The sequence below is a fragment of the Micrasema longulum genome, unplaced genomic scaffold (assembly GCF_059751315.1).
Source record: "Micrasema longulum isolate JH-2025_06_02 unplaced genomic scaffold, ASM5975131v1 h1tg001042l, whole genome shotgun sequence".
NCBI lineage: Eukaryota > Metazoa > Arthropoda > Insecta > Trichoptera > Brachycentridae > Micrasema > Micrasema longulum.
This window is the reverse complement of record NW_028278230.1, coordinates 282,991-303,799: the sequence shown is the minus strand read 5'-3', so window position 1 is coordinate 303,799 and position 20,809 is coordinate 282,991. Positions and strand designations below refer to the sequence as shown.

Here is a 20,809-nt window from a genome sequence, read left to right as displayed (position 1 = left end):
AATATATGATATAGTTATTTTTTTTACAATATACATTTGAGGTAAAACAGAGTATTAAAAAAATAAAGGAAAATATCATAGCTATGAAATACATATTAACAGTAAAAACAGAAAACAAAAATCCCACAAAGGCATGGCCTGTTCGTGGGTATACAAGAAAATGTTTTTGATTTTTTTTTGTTCCTATAATAAATAGACAGATAAAATATTTTCAAGAAAGAGAAAATAAAATATTCAGTAAAAGATAAGAAGGTACCTTTTTTATTTAATAGTAATTATAAAAGAAAATAAAAAATATAAATGAACATAAAAATATTCCTTATTATTAAAGGGCAACAAATATATAATAGAAAAAAAGAGTTAATATCTTTAGTTTGAATCCAGGATAGTGCGTGTTTTTTAAAAGAAAGAAAATTTTGAACATTTGGGATCAACGAAATCATCATCATCATCATCATCAGCCGTCTCTTGTCCAATGTTGATCATAGGCCTCCCCCTTTAGTCTCCATATTTCCCTATCCTGAGCCAACCGCATCCAACCACTTCCTGCAACTCGTCTTATGTCATCAGTCCACCTTGTCTGAGGCCTGCCGACACTTCTTCTACCCGTTCTGGGTCGCCATTCTAGGACTTTTTTGGTCCATCTAGAGTCTGTGATTCTGGCTATATGACCAGCCCAGCTCCATTTCTGATTGGCAGCCCTATGGACCACATCGGCGATCTTTGTTCTCGCTCTAATCCATGTATTGGTTTTTCTGTCTCTCAACGAAATACCCAGCATTCTCCTTTCCATGGCTCTCTGTGTCACTGATAATTTGTGTAAAATTTTTTTCGTGAACACAAAAGTTTCACAGCCATATGTCAGTACAGGGAGAACACAAGCATCAAAAAGTTTCTTCTTTAAGTAATGTGAATACTTCGGAGATTTCAGGATATATGAGAGCTTACCAAAGGCGGCCCATGCTAAACCTCGCCTTCTTTTTATTTCTACCTCTTGATTATCTTTGCCGAGCTTTATTTCATGTCCTAAGTATATATTACTATCAATCTTTTCAATTATTTCTCCATTTACTAAGATGTTACATGATGGGTTTGCATCACGAAATATTATCAGTAAAAAATAACTAAAAATTTTTGGGCCTATAAAATATGCATGTCTCTGTGCGAGCCTCGTTTTAAAATGTGGTATTTGTAACACACGATTTCTTCTTGGACTTGATCTATTTGAATTACTTGTAAATAAATTTCGGTTCTTAAATATATATTTTAAACATTGAAAACAATATATTTGTCTTATTTCCAAAAGTTTAGCTTCTTGGAACAATTGGAAAGAGGGAAAAGTGCGATTTTTGTGAAGCATTATTTTTAAGATAAATTTTTGAACATTTTAAAATGGTTGTTAAAAGTTCCTCCCCATCCAATTCTTCCATAGGAAAGCGATCAATGTACAAGTGCATAATATACCATTTTAAAGATATTTAGCTGGACGTAAATACTAAACCGTTTGAACACATATGCGATTCACACACAGAACTGTATTCTTCATTTACCTAGACACAGAATCATCAGACATCTAACCTTAACGTGGCACATAATCGGGATACGTTGCACTACAGTTCCTTATGCACCAGCATGTTGATTATATTCGTCCTAGATACATATGAATGAATTTTGTTTTGTGACGTCAGCATGTCCTTTTTACATTCAGACACGCATCAAAAGAGCGTGATTATTTATTCAAATGCGCCAGGGTGTATATTAGACAGCGGCACCCTTTTCCCATGTGTTCCGTTAGGACATACCCAGAAATCAATCTTTATCTATTTGACAGTGTCAATTGACAATTGAAACGTCACTTTGACAGCAATTTGAGCGGGAAAGGAACAGTCGCGAACTGATTTCGATCCTAGTAATTGATCACAAAATCCTTTCGCGTCGCGGCTGGTCCACGGATCACACGTTTACCAAATAGATCCCATATTAATATACGGAATTAATGTCGCCATAACGAAAATCGTGATCAGTAACAGTTGCTCTCTTACGAAGAGAGACGCGAGCACGTCCGCGTCCATTTTGAAAACGAACGACCATTTCAAATTTTCGAATTCTTTTATGGCTGTTCAGTTTGAGATTTTGCGTCCAGTTGTTAAGTGAACCTACTTAAACAGTTTTATTTATTAATAATAGTTTTTTTGGATATTTTAAAAGTGATGGATCAATATTGTCAAAGAAACTCAATTCTATTTAGTTGTGAATAATTGTTTAGTTCTCAAGAAAGAAAAAATACTTAAAGCCCAACTTTAAGAAGGGGATATTTAGTGTAAGTTTATTTTTTAAAAGTATGCATTGTTTTTTTTTGTGAAAGTTTAAGAAAATAGAATAGAAATAGAGAAAATAAAATATGAGCTGCGTCTTTGTAACATTAATAAATAAAACAAACATTCAGATCGACATTTGTTACAACAGAGAGGGAAAACATTTTTGAGAAGGTAATACGGAAGTCGAGGGGTTTATGATCAGGTATTAGTTGGTTTGAGTGGCCACTTCATTGTAAAATTTATCATTCTAACTATTAACATTTTACAACAGAGATGAAGAACATTTAAGAGAAGGTAATATAGAAGTCTACATGGCTCATGACCTGTCAATGGCTGGTTTAAGTGGCTACTTTATACACTGTGTAACATTCACCATTCTGCCTTATTCTGTAATATGTTAATATAAACAGCTCCCCAGGGAGTTGAATCCAGTCCTAGTCTACAAAAATTTGGAAAAACTCAAAATATTGTTCATTCTAACTATTTTTAAACATCCACATTCCCTTGACTCTTTCATCTGTTGACTTTTGTGAAGTAAAAGAGCTGAAACCTTCATTGAGGTGGATAAGATTCGTCTGACTGGAATATGTTGCAACAAACTTCATAGGGAAGAATTCATGCGTCTCTTCAAACATTTAGACTCACTGAAAATATTGATTATTGTGTAATTTGTGATTTTTTTTCGCCCCGTGGTCTAGTTTGCCTACCTTGCAAAAGATCTAGGGATCGATTCCTGACAAGGTTGGCATACATATGTAGTTATTAATTTATGATCGTCTAGAGTACTTTCATATCTTTAGTTGAAAATTCAGAAGGATTTTGGCTGGTTTGATATTCTTGCACAAATTAATATCTAACTGTATATGCCCATGATATACTTGCTCAGATAAACCTAAATGTACCTCGCCGTAACTTGCGTACCAATTCTGTCTTTGCTGTAGGAAATTATAAAACTAACATCGGATTCTTTTCCCCTCTGCCAAGGATCCTCAGAACAGTGAACGAAATCTCACTAAACGGTACTGTCGATGTGTTCCTACAGCAAGGGCAGGCATTTAAGAAGCAAGCGGTGTTGTCTCTCCTGACTCGCGATGTCACACTTGCCATTTCCGCCTAGATTATGCTATATACATACCTTTTGTAAATTATACACTTTGTTAATTTAAGTAGATTTTAAGAAATTATTTTTTTTGAAATTTTTTCTGGTCTCCATTCTATGTCAGTCGCATAAATCACATTGAATCAGTCCAACATCGATTGCTTCGAAAAATAGCGTGGATGCTCAGACTAGAGAGAGATAATTATTCTTATGCTGAAATAGAGTCAATGTTAAATATTTTTAGTCTACAAAAACGTAGAACTAATATTGACTCCATATATTTGTTCGGCATACTAAATGATATAATCGATGTTCCATCATTACTGGGACAAGTAAAATTCAATATTCCGACTCGTAGATTGAGAAACAATGAAGTACTGTTCATCGATCAGCATAGAACAAACTATGGCCTAAATTCTCCAATGACCCGTCTTTGTCGTATTGTTAACTCAAGACAAGATCTGGACTTTTTTGGTTTAAGTTTACAACGATTTAAACGAGCACTAAATAAATAGTCCAGATCTTGTCTCGATGTCCCTTCAATGCTTCTTTCTTTTTTTAAAAATGTTTTGAACTATTCTTTTATTGTAATATTTAAACCTTATATATTGTATACATGGACAATGTCCGTTAATAAATAAATAAATAAGAGTGTTTAGATTAAGAACTACTCATTAATGCCAATCACTTAGGGCTTACTTAAGCCTGTTGATTGGCTTAAAAAAAAAAAACGAACAATTTCATATCATAAATCGGTTAGTGGTCCCGTGGCTAGTGTCGCGGACTCATGGTACTCATGGATCAGAGATCCGAGGATCGCACCCCACTCTACCACAATTTGATTTCCATTTTCCAATAGTGAGTTTTTTACAACTCGTTAAAAATGGCCACCAAAATTGGATTATTTCGGCAAATCATACAAACGCAAAGATCTCTTTTTTATTAAAAAATATACTGGCACCTAAAGTTCAAGACTGATCATCTTATTTTCGTGTAGCAAAAAATATCAAGTTACGCTGCAATTGGTGTTGATACATGTAAAAGTATTGTATGCAGTGCCACCATCTAGTGGTGCATAGGGGCACTGCACGGAGGAAACAATGATAATTAAGATTTTAAGTTCATAATTAAAGTAAAAAATAACAATAATCTCTCCAATGAGCTAAAAACTATTAAAACTAATATATCAATAAATAAATTGAAAGTAAAATTAGAGAAATTTTTTGAACAAATGCAAAAACTGATTTCAATTTTAATTAGTATGAATGTATTATTATTTGTGTTGTTCCTCTTATATCCTATAAGTTTTTTTTCTCACTTACTCGAATACTCTAAATAATATAAATTCGAATAAATAAATAAATAACTGAACAACTGTGGGTGGCTTCAGCCAGACGACAGAATTTGATCCAGGATACGGCTCTACCCAATGTAGGGAGTACCGTTTTACCCACCGTTAAACTACTGGGAGTTTTACTCGATTCTGACCTATCTCTTGATGCTCAAATTAGTAGAACGATAAGTTCGTGCTTCTACCAGCTGAGACAAATTAAATGCATACGCAAAAATTTGCCGGTTGATGCCGCCCGTCAATTAATAAATGCGTTTGTAGTGTCTAGAGTCGATTATTGTAATGGTATCTATGCAGGTTTACCAATGAACAAAATGACTCGCCTACAATCTGTATTGAAAGCCTCAGCGAAACTTATTTTCGGAATCTCTAAGTTCAGTCATATCACTCCACTACTTCGGGAACTACACTGGCTACGTTTTCCACAGAGGGTCGAATACAAACTCTGTTGGCTTATGTATAAGTTACTGCACAACTCTGCTCCGGAATATCTAAGGGAACTATGCATTCCAGATGAACTAGCTGTCAGGCGTCTCACGCTTAGATCAGCTACGTCTACGGCGAGAGGAAAAGTTATTATACCTCTACGCAAACAGTGCACTAAATTTAGTGAACGCGCATTTGCGGTCGCAGGCCCTATGGCATGGAATGCTCTCCCAGCAGAGGTGCGAGGCTGTGAAAGTGAAGTGATGTTTCGGAAAAAACTAAAAACCCACTTGTTCTCTAAATCATTTGAATAAATCTGTAGCATGTGACAAGAAAATAAATTATTTTAATTGAATTACAAATTTAAATGATTCAATTAAATTAATTTAACAATAAAATCACTATGTAAAGCGCCCTTGAGGTATTTTATTACGAAAATAATAATAACTATAACAGTGTAAGTCACTCGCCAAGCTCAAGAGCTATAGTCCTTAAAATATAGCTTGATTAGAATGACCGCTGTCAAATTAATTTTATTAGTGACGGAAATTACTGATTACTGATCAAATCGATTTTATCAGTTATTTCATGCAATCATGAAACTCTGTTTCCGAAAATTGATATAAAAAACGCAAAAACAAGCCTATTATAGTGTGTTTAACACAATTTATACACAGCAATATTTTGAGTTTGTCCAAATTTTCGTAGACAAAAACTGGATTCAACTCCCCGGGGAGCTGTTTAAATTAACATATTACAACAGAGATGAAGAACATTTAAGATAAGGTAATATAGAAGTCTAGACATCTACAGGGCATCTACTAGGCAACGCCTGAAAATGTAACATTTTCAGGCGTTGCCTAGTATGTAGGTGAAATAATTCAATTAGATGAATCTCACCCGCATAAATAAAAGTTTCAGCTGTTTAACTTCACAAACATCAACAGATAGAAGAATTGAAGGAATATAGATATTCAAAAATGGGCAGAATGGTGAATGTTACACAGTGTGTAAAGTGGCCACTTAAACCAGCCATTGACTGGTCATAAACCCTGTAGATGCCTAGACTTCTATATTACCTTCTCTTAAATGTTCTTCATCTCTGTTGTAATATGTTAACAATTATTCACGAAAAAATGAGACATTTATACTTTTTTCATGAACAAAATCAAATGAATTATGGTTTTATTCGATCAATTTACATCGTTTATTTGTCCCATCTCTAACGTTTTTGCAAAATGATGTAACCTTGTAAGAACGTCGTTAATAATTAGGTTTTTTTTTAGTTCTCTTTTATTTTTAAAGCTGATTTTATATATTAATGTTGATTTATGTTTCAAGTATTGTATTAAAAAAATAAATTAACACGCCAGATACAAATGATTTTTCGTGTGTCAATATAAATAACTCCTTTGACGTTACTACAAAGTTATGTCGTCACTTTTTCTGACAACTGTCATTCTAATCATGTTACATTTTAATGACTATAGTTTAACTTTTCTATGGCTGGCTGCTTTCTGCATAACTACGATCATATGTAACATATATACCTACACAAATAACATCAATTCCGATGGCGGACGATGTAATGCGATTTGCAGCGTCGGAAAAGAGAGCAAACAACACACGGCATAGTGACACAGAAAAACTTATCATCATCATTCCATGTCCGCTTCCTAGTTGGAGGATATGGTATGCACAGAGAGCCTCCGTGCATCTCTATCGGCTGACGACTCCTTTGCGTCCTCCCAAGTCAGGTTTTTGTCCCGAAGTTCTGACACAAACTGCCGACATACAGTCAGCAGTGGACGTCCAGTGCCTCGATTATGAACGCTATCTTTATCTGTATATATCGAGACGGTATGCTTAACTTCTGTACCATATGTATCTACCTCGGTATGTTCTACCTACTTGTCATATCGACATCATATGATCGAAACAAGCCAATGGAATGACCGCAAACAATTAGTCCGCGTTCCTTACGTCATTAACATTTAAAATAGTTCTCATTTATATAAATAGGCATCTGTAATAAAAAGTGCTCACTTCAAAGCGATTATAAACTCCAATAAATCCCAATTCAAGCAAAAAATGCTCGCTTGAACATGAATTTTGCATGACTTTTGGAAATCACCTAGACGGTACACTTAACGATCGTCTGTATGTATCTACCGATCGACTACAAAGCCGGCTCCTATAACGTCTCGATACATACACTCGGAAAGATATTAAAACAGATGGAAAAAATATAATAACTAAATTATTTTTTTAGAGTGGTAACTTTCTGACGCATATAATCTGTGTCTGACGCCTAGATACTCTTATTTGTTAAAAAGACAGAACCTAGCGACATTATTTCCACATCTAGGCATTCGTTATATTAAAGTGACAGTTATGTCAGAATTTAATTCGACTTCAAAACTTACTTATTTCTCTCTCATATTTTTAATAGGCTTTTAAGAAAAAAAGTGCTAACCTCAAAACAATGAATTTTTTTTATAAATCATAATTAAAGGAAAAATTGCTCGGTGGAACAAAATTTTTGACACTTTTAATGCGTAGATAAACGTATCGAGGGGTTCTAGACTCGTCGGTCTAAAATGATGTATTTACATCAAAACTTGATGGTGGTGGTATCGGTACCATACCTTTGTAGTCGGTCGGGAGACTTTTATCTTCAACTATGACGTCATACTGAAGCTATGTCATTTTAGAGCGTAGATATGTGTACCGTGACGTACGCTTACCCTTGATTCATATCGATGTACCTACCCAAAACTCTAAGGTTGGTAGTATATCTTTATAATCGCAAAAGATAATTTATTTTCAACTATACCGTCAAGGTGAAGGTATGACGTCTTTATATTCCGATCATATTTGAGGCCCAGGACGTCGAGAACCTGATGCCTTGTAACGTAGGCAAGCGTGGTTAAGGCTGTCAGGAGGCGTCCGCAGTATATGGCCTAGCCGGCCGTATCGCCTCTTAAACGGCATAAATTGCCTTTAGCATATATTGAACATAAATATGAAAAAAAATACATATACAGATACATAACAAAAAATTATACAATTGCATAACTATAACAATAGTAACACATAGGCAACCAAAAATTTTAACGAAACAAATACATAAATATGAAAAAACAAAAAAAGGAAAAACATTTTTGAATATATGTATTTATTTATTTATTCAACTTTTTGTACATAATGTTATTTGTACATTGGCGGGCTTATTGCCAAATGGCAATTTCTTCCAACCAACCGATAAAATAAAAGTTTTATTTTTATAATTCAAGTTACAGAACATATTCAATAGAAAAAAAAAGATTAAAAATATATAAAAATAGAAATAAACGTATTTGTTTATAAATTACCTTAAATCAAAACTATTACTCAATGGGAAAAGGAAAAAAAGAGGAAAGAGGAAAAAGGAAAGGAGGAGAGATTAAGGAAGAGAAAGGAGATGTTTCTTCAGACGTGATTTAAACAGAGATAATGTAGTAACATCTTTGATGGTGGATGGGAGATGATTCCACAGTCGAGCCGCATGGACACTATATGAGTTAGAGAAGAAAGAGGAATTGTGTATGGGTATTAAGAGAGTGCCTTGAGAATGAGAACGAAGAGGTAAACCATGAACTGATAAGCGTTGAAATTTTTCACACAGGTATATAGGAGCGTTAGGACTATGAAGTACATTGAACAGAAGTGAGAGGGAGTGATAGTCTCTCCGCTGTCTAATTTTGAGCCATATAATATAAAGAAAAGTTTAAGAATAATATTGCGAGAGAAAAAAAGAAATCAGACTTGTTTTATAACTATCAAGTCCAGAAGCAAATATATCAGCCTCGTCCTCATACTGATTGCCATATCTATGGACCCTAGGGATAGGCGAGTGCATGTGATAGTTGGATATATTATTAGATGGATATATGCCGAGATAGACGTGCGTGGTGGTTTATTCTCTCTGCCTTACTTTACAGGGAAATGACGTGATGGTAGTAGTAGTAGAAGTAGTAAATCAAATAAATAATACGTTTTCGTTGCTTTATATTTTTAGTATTGAATTTTTTCGTATTGTTTTTCCATTGATAACAATTTCCTTTTCCTGCTAATATACTTGTTTTATCTTTACCTTAGGTCATTATAATGTTCCCATTGCATCATACATCAATTTTGTTCTAACTGGCTCTTAGGAGCTCAGTTCGAATCAGCCAATGATCCAAATGTTTAAATAGAAAGATTACCGCGTTAGATTGTCGATTCAACTTGTACAAGGTGTGTCAAAACAAAAAAAATCATTTAATCCCATATATAAGAGGCAATGTTCGTATTTGTGTCCTCGATGGACTGAATAAACGTGCGGTTTTCAGCGAAATGTAGATCTTTTCCGTGAGCATTTTTATAGCACTTAAAATCATCAACTTTTAAAGTAGAAAAAAATTAGGAGAGCAATTGTTTTTTATCGTTTACGAGGGCTGCATTCGCCGAGAATGCACGTACAACAAAAATTGGAAGAAAGCATTTTTTGTGAAAAAAAAATAGTTTGTTTTTGAATGTTTACAAACATTTTGTTTTTTATGGATCCCAATCTGATTATTTCCTATTTATTTATTTTTGCTTGTTTTTTAATAGTACTAAATTTATATTAACTGACATTCAATACATTTTTGAAAATCGCATTCTTGAATAGAGTGCACCCCTGTTGGTGAGAGGAGCAGAGTTTGACATTTGCAAAAAGAATTCTGTATTTGAAAATCATTTGAAAGTTTTGGAATTCATCCATAAAAAAGTACCTAGGTAGGTACCTACTTAAATTTAATATTTGAAAACAAATTATTTTGAGTTCTGGAATTCAATCATAAACAAGTACCTAGGTACAAAAACTAGGCAAAATACAATAATTTAAGTTCACGTAATCTGTATAAGAGTATGTACTCTAATATAGCAATAGCAAAGCATTGCCGGGTTCAGCTCACAACTTATATAATTAACTTCACTGCTGTTTATTAGACAGCTACCTACATAATAATAACTAAGCCGCGGAAAGCGGCTTGGTGGGATTTTAGTCAATGCAAAAAAATGCTAAACATGCAAAAATGTATTTTAAAGAAGTCTAGCTATTTACAGGGTTTATGACCTATCATTAGCTGGTTTAAGTAGCCACTTTACACACTGTGTAACATTGTGATAATGTGCCAACATACAGCAGCATCTAGCCGTTCGGTTTTCTCGTGACCTTTGAGATTTGGTAAAAATGTTTTATAAAAAAATAAATATAATTATTACATTTCTTCTGCATTTTTCCTTGTCTTTCTGAGAGTACGAATTGAGATGTTGACAGCCGGCTTTGTAATACTTCGGAAGATACATGCAGACGAAAAGTTTACCATACTGTATTAGGAATTGTCAAACGTCATAATATAAATTTTAATCGTTTTGAAATAAGCATTTTTATAAAAAGCCTTACCTATGATAACATAAGACTATTTAAATTACGAAGGAGAAATATTTCAATTTTTAATTAAGCCCTGAACGCGGAGTAAATTTTCAGCTTCACTGAAGTCTAAGATGACGTAATGAAAACGTGTATCGACACGATAAATAAAATTCTCCATACTGAGGAAGGTACAAATAGTTCACAAATTTTAAACATGCCGTCTTGGTATCTACCAATACCGATACCGTTTGTGATTTATTTATTTACATACATGTAGTTTATTACACATTATTTGAGACATAAGTCGCAACTCTATGGGACTAAAAGCCCTGTGTTGAGATAGGACGAGCAATTAGTTGACACAGACACATGAGTATATCACCACAAATATAGGATTAGAAACAAATATACAGTAAACTCAAATATTCGGAAAATCATCAAAGAGTTTCCTACTCAAATCTCTCTTGTTGCGGCCCTTATGATAAATAAATTTATTTTTGATGGTGGAAACGTTTTTACGGCTAGATGCTACTATATGTTAATAAGACAGCATCTAGCCACATTATCTCTGCATCTCTAGCCGTTCGGAACCAAAACTGACAGTTTTGTTAGAATTTAATTCAACTTCAAAATTGACGTATATCTCTCTCTATTATTATTACTGTTTTTCTGAGCATCCTTTTTGAGGTCCGTGTACCATTTACCGACTACCAACTCTTAAGAAGTACTACAAAGGACCTTATTACGAATATGAACACAGCATTAATAATGAGCGATGAAGAAATTAGTTAAATTATTAATCATTTGAATTTCGATTGCGTCCTAGTTACGAAACAATTTAAAATTTAACTGTTTATTTATTTTCATATTTACTATTCATGAGTAGATAGAACTTTGCGGTAAGTTGTTTATTGTACGCTGATGATGTAGTTCTTTTAGCAAGCAGCGATGAGGATTTGCAACAGATAGTCTCTGTGTTAACGAAAAGCGGACTGTATAACGTAAAACGAATATCATTAAATTTTAAACAAAGTTGGAGTATTTGAATCGAGGAATGAGCACAGAAATGGACTTACCTTTGATGCGATGAGGATGTTTTTAACAATGGCGCACTGAGTGATAAAGTTCAGTTTAAATTATTTAACGATAAATCACAAATGATGACTTTCACAACAACCGGCGACGATTCCAAGAATTCTTACGCAATGTGATGTAATGTCAAAATTTTGTTTACAATGTTCCAATTCTTCTATCTTGTTGTTAGGTAGGAACCGTAAGGATGGGTCTAATTGGCCAGGAATACTATCGATAACTGCCGTTTTATTCTTAACATCTAGAATGTATAATGTATTCCTGGAGAGCGAGTTGGTGATGAAAGGGTTTAAGTCAAAAGTTATGGTATTTGACAAGGGAAGTGAGGTTACTGACGCCAAAATAAATGTCAACAACGACGTCCATGACGATTTATAATATTACTAGCTTTTACCCGTGGCTTGGATCACGTGGTATTTGTCATCACCATCATACCATGTCCACCCCCTAGTTGGAGCATTATTCATTTTCTTATTCTTAGTGGTGCTATACAAGCTCCTGACGTCACTGCAACTTGTGAAGATCTATCGTGACAGGTCCCGAGTGAATATAATCTTTATACCAATTAAAATCAATACTTTTTAATCACTTTTTTTCTAAATTATAAAATGTACTATAGTCCTTAAAATATAGCTTGATTAGAATGACATCTGTCAAACTAATTTCATTAGTGGTGGGAAATTACTGATCACTGATCAAATTGATTTTATCAGTTATTTCATGCAATCATGAAACTCTGTTTTCGAAAATCAATATAAAAAACAAGCCTATTATAGTGTGTTTAACATAATTTTTCACCAAAAAATGAGACACTTTTACTTTTTTCATGAACAACATCAAACGATTTTTTTTTTATTCGATTAATTTACATTGATCAATTTGTCCCATCTCTAACGTTTTTGCAAAATGATGTAACCTTGTAAGAACGTCGTTAATAATTAGGTTTATTTTAGTTTTTTTTAGTTTTAAAGCTGATTTTAAATATTAATGTTGATTTATGTTTCAAGCATTGTAATAAAAAAATACATTAACACGCCAGATACAAATGATTTTTCGTGTGTCAAAATAAATAACTCCTTTGACGTTACTACATAGTTATGTCGTCACTTTTTCTGAAAACTGTCATTCTACTCATGTTACATTTTAAGGACTATAAGTGTTATACTTGTTTTACTGTTTATGCTATGATACATCGCCTCTGTTACTTTAATACTTTTTATTTCAACCCTTTATTCAATATTAATTTGCTGCATACCTATGTCATAATTACTTATTTAATTTTTCTTTGTTATTCCTTACTCTCTGCTGATTTTATTTTATGTATCTATATTTTTTATACCGTGTTCAGGTGTTCTGTTTTATTATAATTGTTTTTCAATATTATTTTATAATTTGTCAAAAGCGTAAGCCGTCGAAATAAATGAAAAGTTCTCGCCCTCCAAGCCCAGGTTTTTAAAGAGCATGACTACTGTGTGGAAGGCGAGAATTTACATTTTGCTAAATCTCCCCTTACAAGCCCAAATCCGTAAAGTATCAGGCTATAATATAGGGGGCGAGCTCTTCAACGTTCTCATGTTTAACCAATGATCCCCCGAGGATAAGGCTTTTTTATGTTGTAAATCATCACATTCACATAGAATGTGTATATATTATGTTTCCTCCTAGAACTTACATCTAAAAGTTTCGGAAAGGTTTATTCTAACAAAGTGTTTGTTCAATCTGCAGTGCCCTGGGTGGGCTTTAGTGATAACCCTCACTTGATTTTGTTTGAGCTTCATTAGGTCAAAAGCATAACTTTGCCAGTACCCTTTTTCAGTTCCTTCGCATGGTGCTGACCAGGCACTTTTTGCCAGAGCTTTACACTCTGCTTCCTGGCCCATGACCTAAGCTCATTACAAGGAGCATATTTAGGCAACCCACAAAAGGGTTCAGGGCCTATTGGGTCTGTCTCAGCTCCCAGCCTTGACAATTCATCAGCTGCCTCGTTACCGTCGATGTTTAGTTGGAGAACATGGTATCTACAAAGAGCCTCCATGCATCTCTATCGGCCGCCAGCTAGTGTGCATCCTCCCAAGTTAAGTCTCGTGCCGAAGTTCGGACATAAACTTCCGATGAACAGTCAGCAGTGGACGTCGAGAATCGGATGCCTTGTGAAGTAGGCAATCGTGGTTAAGGCTTTCAGGAGGCATCCGCAGTATATGGCCTAGCCAACTGCGTCCATTCTTCATTTCTCACAAAGTCAAAACACTGCACACCCAAGATACGTCTATTCTCAAAACTCAGTATTTTGCTGTTTTGGGCCCTAGTGAGTGCCACGATTAGCGTCCGTTGAGGAGAATAGGTTTTATGTATTAACACGTGGTACTAGGGACAAATGATTTAGGTAATTAATTAGCTGTGTCGTTGATCAACAAGAGTTTTTGTTTATCAATACGAATTTTACCAATGAAATAATATAATATTTTATCGGAATTGAAAGTAGCTTGGTCTTTCAACTATCGCTATAAAAAAAAAATGATGATCCCTTAGTATTTGATGACGTAGCTTCGTTATTCTGTTCACAAATTCAAAATCCTGGCACAAAACTAAAACGGAAAACAAACCAAGTTAATCATAGACAAATCCATTGTTTATATTCAAACAACCGGTTTCAAATTGATTATTCTTGACATCACACCTGACTGCCTACTTATTTTCAAATAATGTTACTTGTTGCCTACTAATTTTCAAATAATAATACTCATTGTTTGAAAATGAGAAGGAAGTATTTTTTCATCGTATTTTTTTTATTCGTGATGAAAGACAAGTATACTATTTTACTTCTCACCTTTCCGGCTATCCCTATGCAAAAAAATATGTCAATAGTCGTTCCGTTGAGACGTGCAGGAAACACAAACAAAGAAATAAGCTCACTTCCGCATTTATAATATTCTTCATCTTCATTCCCTTCCCGTACCTTATGGTGTATAAGGCACTGCATTGGTACACTAATTGCAGCGTATCTTGATCATTTTTGTTACATAAGGGAAAGATGCTCAGTCTCACGTTTCAGGTCTGAAGCGTAAGATAATGCTATTATGGATAAATATAATGTATGTAAACAATAATTTTGAAATTAGTAACAATATTTTTGTATTTATAATCATTTTTATGTACATCTATGTAAAAAGTGTAAAACGATTAATTGTGTAAAATATATATGTATATATATACGAGTATATACATCACACTAAACAAAATTTGTAAAATGTATTTCTCGGCACGAATTAGCAAGCTTTCAAGAGATGGAAGAGTAGAAGAATATGTAAAAAAGAGAGTGAATTGTGAACTGGCAGTGCACAACGGAGAAGTGACGAACCTAACCTAACCTTGACGAACTCCGGTGGTGACCTCAAACAAATATGTGACAACATCGTTAGATATTATGATTCGGCATTCGCTCTTCGTTTGTGATGCTTTGGGTCAATATAGCAAGCGGTGACATGTAAATATAATTTTATTGCATTGCAATCTTTGTTTGACTCCTTCAAACAATCTATTGTTAGACGTGCCTTGTGAGCGCTAGCATCGTCATGGTAACGGCGTTGATTGGCGGCAGATTGCAATTTACTGAAGATACAAATTCGCACCACAGTTTTTTTATTTTATTTATTTTATTTTTATTTTTTATTTTTTATTAACATACACGGCATAATTGCCTTTTACAATTTTTTTTGATATTTTTTAAACTACATATTTGCACTCAAAACTAAGAAACAATAATCAAGCCTAAAAATTATATAACATGATATTAAAAAAAAAAAAAAAGTTTAAATAAAACAAAAGTTTGAAATAAAAAGTATACGAGAACTTTAAAAATTAATATAAAAAGTAAATCAAATTTTAAACATAATAAGGTTTACAGTAAAAATATATATAAAAAAAAAAAAAACTACATTAAATATGATTACTGCTCATCTTTGAAAAAGTTTATAAGGTTTGTTCTATAAGAACAATACCCCACATTAAATATATCCGATATGTGGGAACAACTATTGCCGAGTTCATGAAGTCGGCTCAATACGGCATTACAATCATACACTGTGCGTGAGTTACTACTGCAAAACGGTGGCACCCGCCTAGTTATCCTTCCAGGCACCCTGAAGTTGACGAGTGACAAAAGTTCTGGGCAATCCCATATAGAATGCACAATTTTATACAAATTTAACAGGTCTATAATTTTTCTTCTATCGTTAAGTTTAAGCAAATTTAATGTTTTTAATAAAAAATCGTAATTTAAAAATTCATGACTAAGTTTGAAATTATTACTTAAAATATGCTATTTATAGCTTTTTTATTTATAAAATAATTCAAACATAAAAATATTTTTAATTTTCAATGCAATTACTTTGTTGTCAAACATTTTACTAAATGTTATTAAATATTTTTGTTAACTACTTACCGGCTTTTATATGTCTACCGTTTTCGAGGCGAATCCATTTTTTCCTCAGTACACACTTAATTGTAAAGTGTTTTATAATGCTGCTTTTAAGGCCACAAAGTCAATGCTTTAAATATAAATAATATTACATCAGCGAGTAGGTTCAGCCTTATTTTTAAAAAAATGTTTTTATTTTTTTTTATTTAGAAAACATACAGACATACATAAAAAGTATTAAAAACAATGATTTTCTAACATAAAAAGACCAACTAAGTTTTCAAAAATTATGTAAAAATGTAATCAATAAATGTGACAAAAGATAAATAAAATTAAAAAAATTAATGAGAAAAGAATAATCGATAACATTTACGTTTTCTATACATGTTATTATTGGTAATAAATAAAACAATACCATCTATGCACACATATATAAACGCACATATAAAACATATACAATCACATACATTACATGCGGTACATATACATATTATAAACCACTCAAGGTGTACATTCAGCAACTATCCCAAATAATCAACTTCATGAAGAAATTTTCTGTATAAATGCAACGTGCAGTTAAAAATGTCTACATCAATACTGAGTCCATCATAATTTCTACAGGCACGTCTAATGAATGAATTCGAGGTATAATTGTTTTTACAAGTTGCTATATAAAAAAAAGTAATTTAATCTGGTATGGCGAAGAGGACAACAGAAACCAATATTTTGTAAAAGGTACGGCAAATCAACCATATTATTTAGAATTTTGAAAAGAACAATTAAATCACTTGTATGACGCCTTTTTTGCAACGATTCTGTCAAAAATTTAGTCAAAGATTCGTCGTGATTATTTTCAATGTTACCAAAATGATATTCCAGGCTCCTTATAAATTTTAATATGAATATCTCCCTAGGGAGGAAATCCAGCCAGTCTGCAAGCATTTGGACATGCTCAAACGTTCCTTATAAATTGCTTGAGAGTAAGAAAAGTAACGAAAGATAGAGTGTGGGATATCAGAGCGGTTTTATGAATGGAAGAGAATGTATGGATCAAATATTTGCTTTACGAAACATAACAGAAAAATTTCTTGCTAAAAACCAAAAGCTTTTCAGTGCATTTGTCAATCTGCAAAAAGCTTTTGATAGAATTGACAGAGAAAAATTATGGAAGGTGTTATCGGAGTACGGAGTAAGTAGAAATCTGACACGAGCTATTGCTTCTCTGTATAAAGACAGCACAGCATGTTTGGGTAAATGGATCATACACATCGCGGTTTGATATTCATAAAGGAGTCAAGCAGAGATGTGTGATGTCACCATCCCTGTTCAATGTGTATATCGATAACTGCAAGAAAGAACTTAAAGGCTTAAGAATGGGAGCGAAATTGGGTGATTTATATGTCAATTGTCTTTTGTATGCTGACGATGCCATGCTTCTTGCTAACAACGAAGAAGAACTGCAATTCTTGGTAACAAAAGTCTACGATGTATGCGAGGGAAGCGATTTGCCGATGAATGTCGATAAATCGAATGTGATGGTTTTTGAAAGAAATAAAAGTATGACTCAATGTGAAATCCCTGTGAATGGAGTTATTCTAAAAAAAGTAGAAGAATTTGTGTATCTGGGAAGTATGTTTACTAGGAATGGAATGACTGAAAAAGATATTGAAAGGAGGGTGAGTGCCGGGAACAAAGTGAACGGTGCACTTAAATCAACCTTGGCAAATAAATGTTTGTCGCAAGAGGCAAAATTAGCAGTTCAAACGGAGTCCTGGTCCCGACCCTGATGTATGGGAGCGAAGTTTGGACTTGGAAAAACAAGGATGAAAGTAGGCTGAATGCTGTCGAAATGCGATCTCTCAGGCGAACGTGTGGTAAAAGTATGTACGATAGATGCACTAATGTTGAGATCCGTACGTTATGTAAGGCTGAGACAAGCCTTATCGACAAAATCAAGAAAGGAGCTCCTGGCTGGTTTGGATATGTAGAGCGAATGGACAGCAAAAGAACGGCTAAGAATATTTACAATGCGAATGTTGATGGATGCAGAAATAGAGGAAGGTCGAGAATGACATGGCATGACCAAATCCAACAAATCCTTGAAGATGGACATGTCAAAAGTCGGAATAATCGGCGCGCGTGCATGAGAAGATGTATGAATGTAGAGGAATCGAGATATGTATGCAATGTTAGAGTGATGTGGCGTTCTATCCTCTCTGCCTACCCTTACGGGGAAACGGCGTGACGGTTTGTTGTTGTTATAAATTTATTTGATATGTTCTCGATTTGATTAATATATTATACATTTTACTGAGCGGACCATACTAATGAAGTAAATTCAAATAGACTACGTATAGTTACACAAGTATAGTTAAGAATTTTAAAGGAAATCATTACAAAAAAAAATACAATTTAGTGTTTTCTGACGAAAAGACGGGTACGTTTCAAAACCGGTAGACATAGAAACGTCTGTAAGTGGTTATGTACAAATATTTAATAACATTTACTAAAAAATAAAAAGTTCAAAAACTTTACTAAATTGTGATAATATGTTCAGAGAACAAATGGTTAACAGGGCTAATTTGCTAATTTAAGTGCATTATATGAAATCAATATTCGGCTCTATATATTACATAAAAGTTGCTCCAGGAATTCCTAGACGGGTTGCGAGCTCTTGGTGCAAGCCAACATCCTCCGTTATATGAACGCCGAGGATGTGAAGCCGTCGACTCCCTGGATCCTCCGTCGTACTCCGCCAGGACACTGCCGTATTCGTGTCGTATGCATCATCCTCAAACGGCATACACGGGACCCCTCTAGTGAAGGATCATTTCCCGCACTTCCGGCCGAGCCGGATATGGCCGCTTCGGGCGCGAACTCTCACGGTGGCAGCCGGTCACGTGGTTGAGCGTCGCGTTGGCGGCCATCTTTTCATTATTTTTTTGTTTGTTTATTTATTGAAATTGTAAATTGATTTAGTCATTAGAATTTTTTTTTTCGTTAAGTCATTATTTACTCTCAGGTAAAAGTCCTGAAAGGGGGAATCAAGTGAAGATAAATCCACCCCGTAGTGTAGAGGTTGGCACGGTCGCCTTCTATTCTTAAGACAAGATCTTCAAAACAATAGTTGGTCGAAAATTTGTAGTAAAAAACAAATGGCATAACCATTGGCAGGTTGGTCCTGTATATTGGAATGTGAAACAGTCTATGTTGACGCTGTCTAAGTTAATTATCAGGAACATAAAAGCTAATGCTCCGCATAATTTCAGGGTTGTCAATAATACCGCGCAACAATCGAAAGAAGTGCGTTGTTAAATACACATTCCTTCCAGTCTTCAAACTGCTGTAACCAAGCATACCCTGGAAGAACTGTGGGATAAAGCCATGGATACTATCCGCACTCCCTCATGTAGAGAAACCGAAGAAATTTCTTCTGAACCCTCTCCACCATAAGAGAGTACTTTGACTCACACGGTCACCAAATCATCGAGCCACTCTCGAGTCTACTTCGCACCAACGAGTTATAAAGAATTCTCAGTACTCGTGTACTACCAAAAACCCTGGCAATACGCAAGACGAATCCTAACATCTTCAATGAACCACTACAAACTGTTTCGATCTGATCATGAAATGTCAGGGAACTCCATATTGGTTTAGACAAACGAGGCACTCCATTTTAGTTCTACCCAGCCCTATTATTCATTTTTTATAGCCTTTTTGTACATTTTTTCGTTGCTTATTGTTTTAATAGATAGTGGAATTAGGTTTTAGATTTTAATTGCATAGTACTCAAAATTTCTTTTAAAAAAAAGTGGTATTAGTTTGTATTCACTTAAGTGTGTTCGTGTTGAGAATCTAGTAATTATATTATTTGTACGCATTGTTGAATGAGAATAGTTTTTGAATCAGTAAGAGAGTATTGTGTTTTAGCGTATAATTTCTTTGGTGTCATAAGTTATAATTTGTGGAAAAATCATAAATACACCGGTCATCTTACAAGCGTACGTCCCCCATTTTTGTCAATAACCGACTGAATCTGTTTTACACAATCAACAGCCACAGAAAAGCGTCTCTGTTTTCCTTGTTATGAGTTCTATCTTCGTGCTCTCTCTCTTCTACAGATTGGTAAATTGGTGTCACATTTATTCTTCGCTTAGCATCCTTCAACATTTCTATGCGGAATCTTTTAGTCGGCTTTTCACCGTCCATTTGCTCAACATGTCCAAACAAACGCAGAACTACTTTCATGATGTTGTCGATGATGCTCGTCTCAGCCTTACATAATGCACGGATCTCGACATTTGTGAATCTACCGTACATAGTGTTTCATATACAAGGCAATTAAAAACTATTTTTATGCGGTATCGTATGGGAGTGTGTTCTCTTATGCGAACTGCCACTGTCAAAGACCTTGGAGTTATGTTTGATGCTAAACTGAAATTTCATACTCACATAGGCACTGTCTGTGACAATGCGCGCAAAATGTTGGGATTTGTTCTCCGAACAGCTAAGGTGTTCTTGAATACTCGTGTCCTTAAGCTTCTTTATAACGCATTGGTGCGAAGCAGACTTGAGTGTGGATCTCTGATCTAGGCGTCCCACGAATTGAAGTACTTTCTTATGCTGGAGATGGTTCAGAAGAAATTTCTGAGGTATCTTTACTTAA

At 34.3% G+C, this 20,809-nt stretch overlaps 1 protein-coding gene across 1 annotated transcript in view; it reads left to right on the top strand.

Annotated features, from left to right (window-relative positions):
• The first annotated feature begins 1,953 nt into the window (after positions 1–1,953).
• The window catches only part of Gat (sodium- and chloride-dependent GABA transporter), a 44,985-nt gene continuing 26,129 nt past the window's right edge, over positions 1,954–20,809 (top strand). Inside the window, exon 1 of the mRNA XM_088232951.1 lies at positions 1,954–2,320. The gene's annotated coding sequence lies outside the window, so the exon portion shown is untranslated. The remainder of the gene's footprint in view (positions 2,321–20,809) is intronic.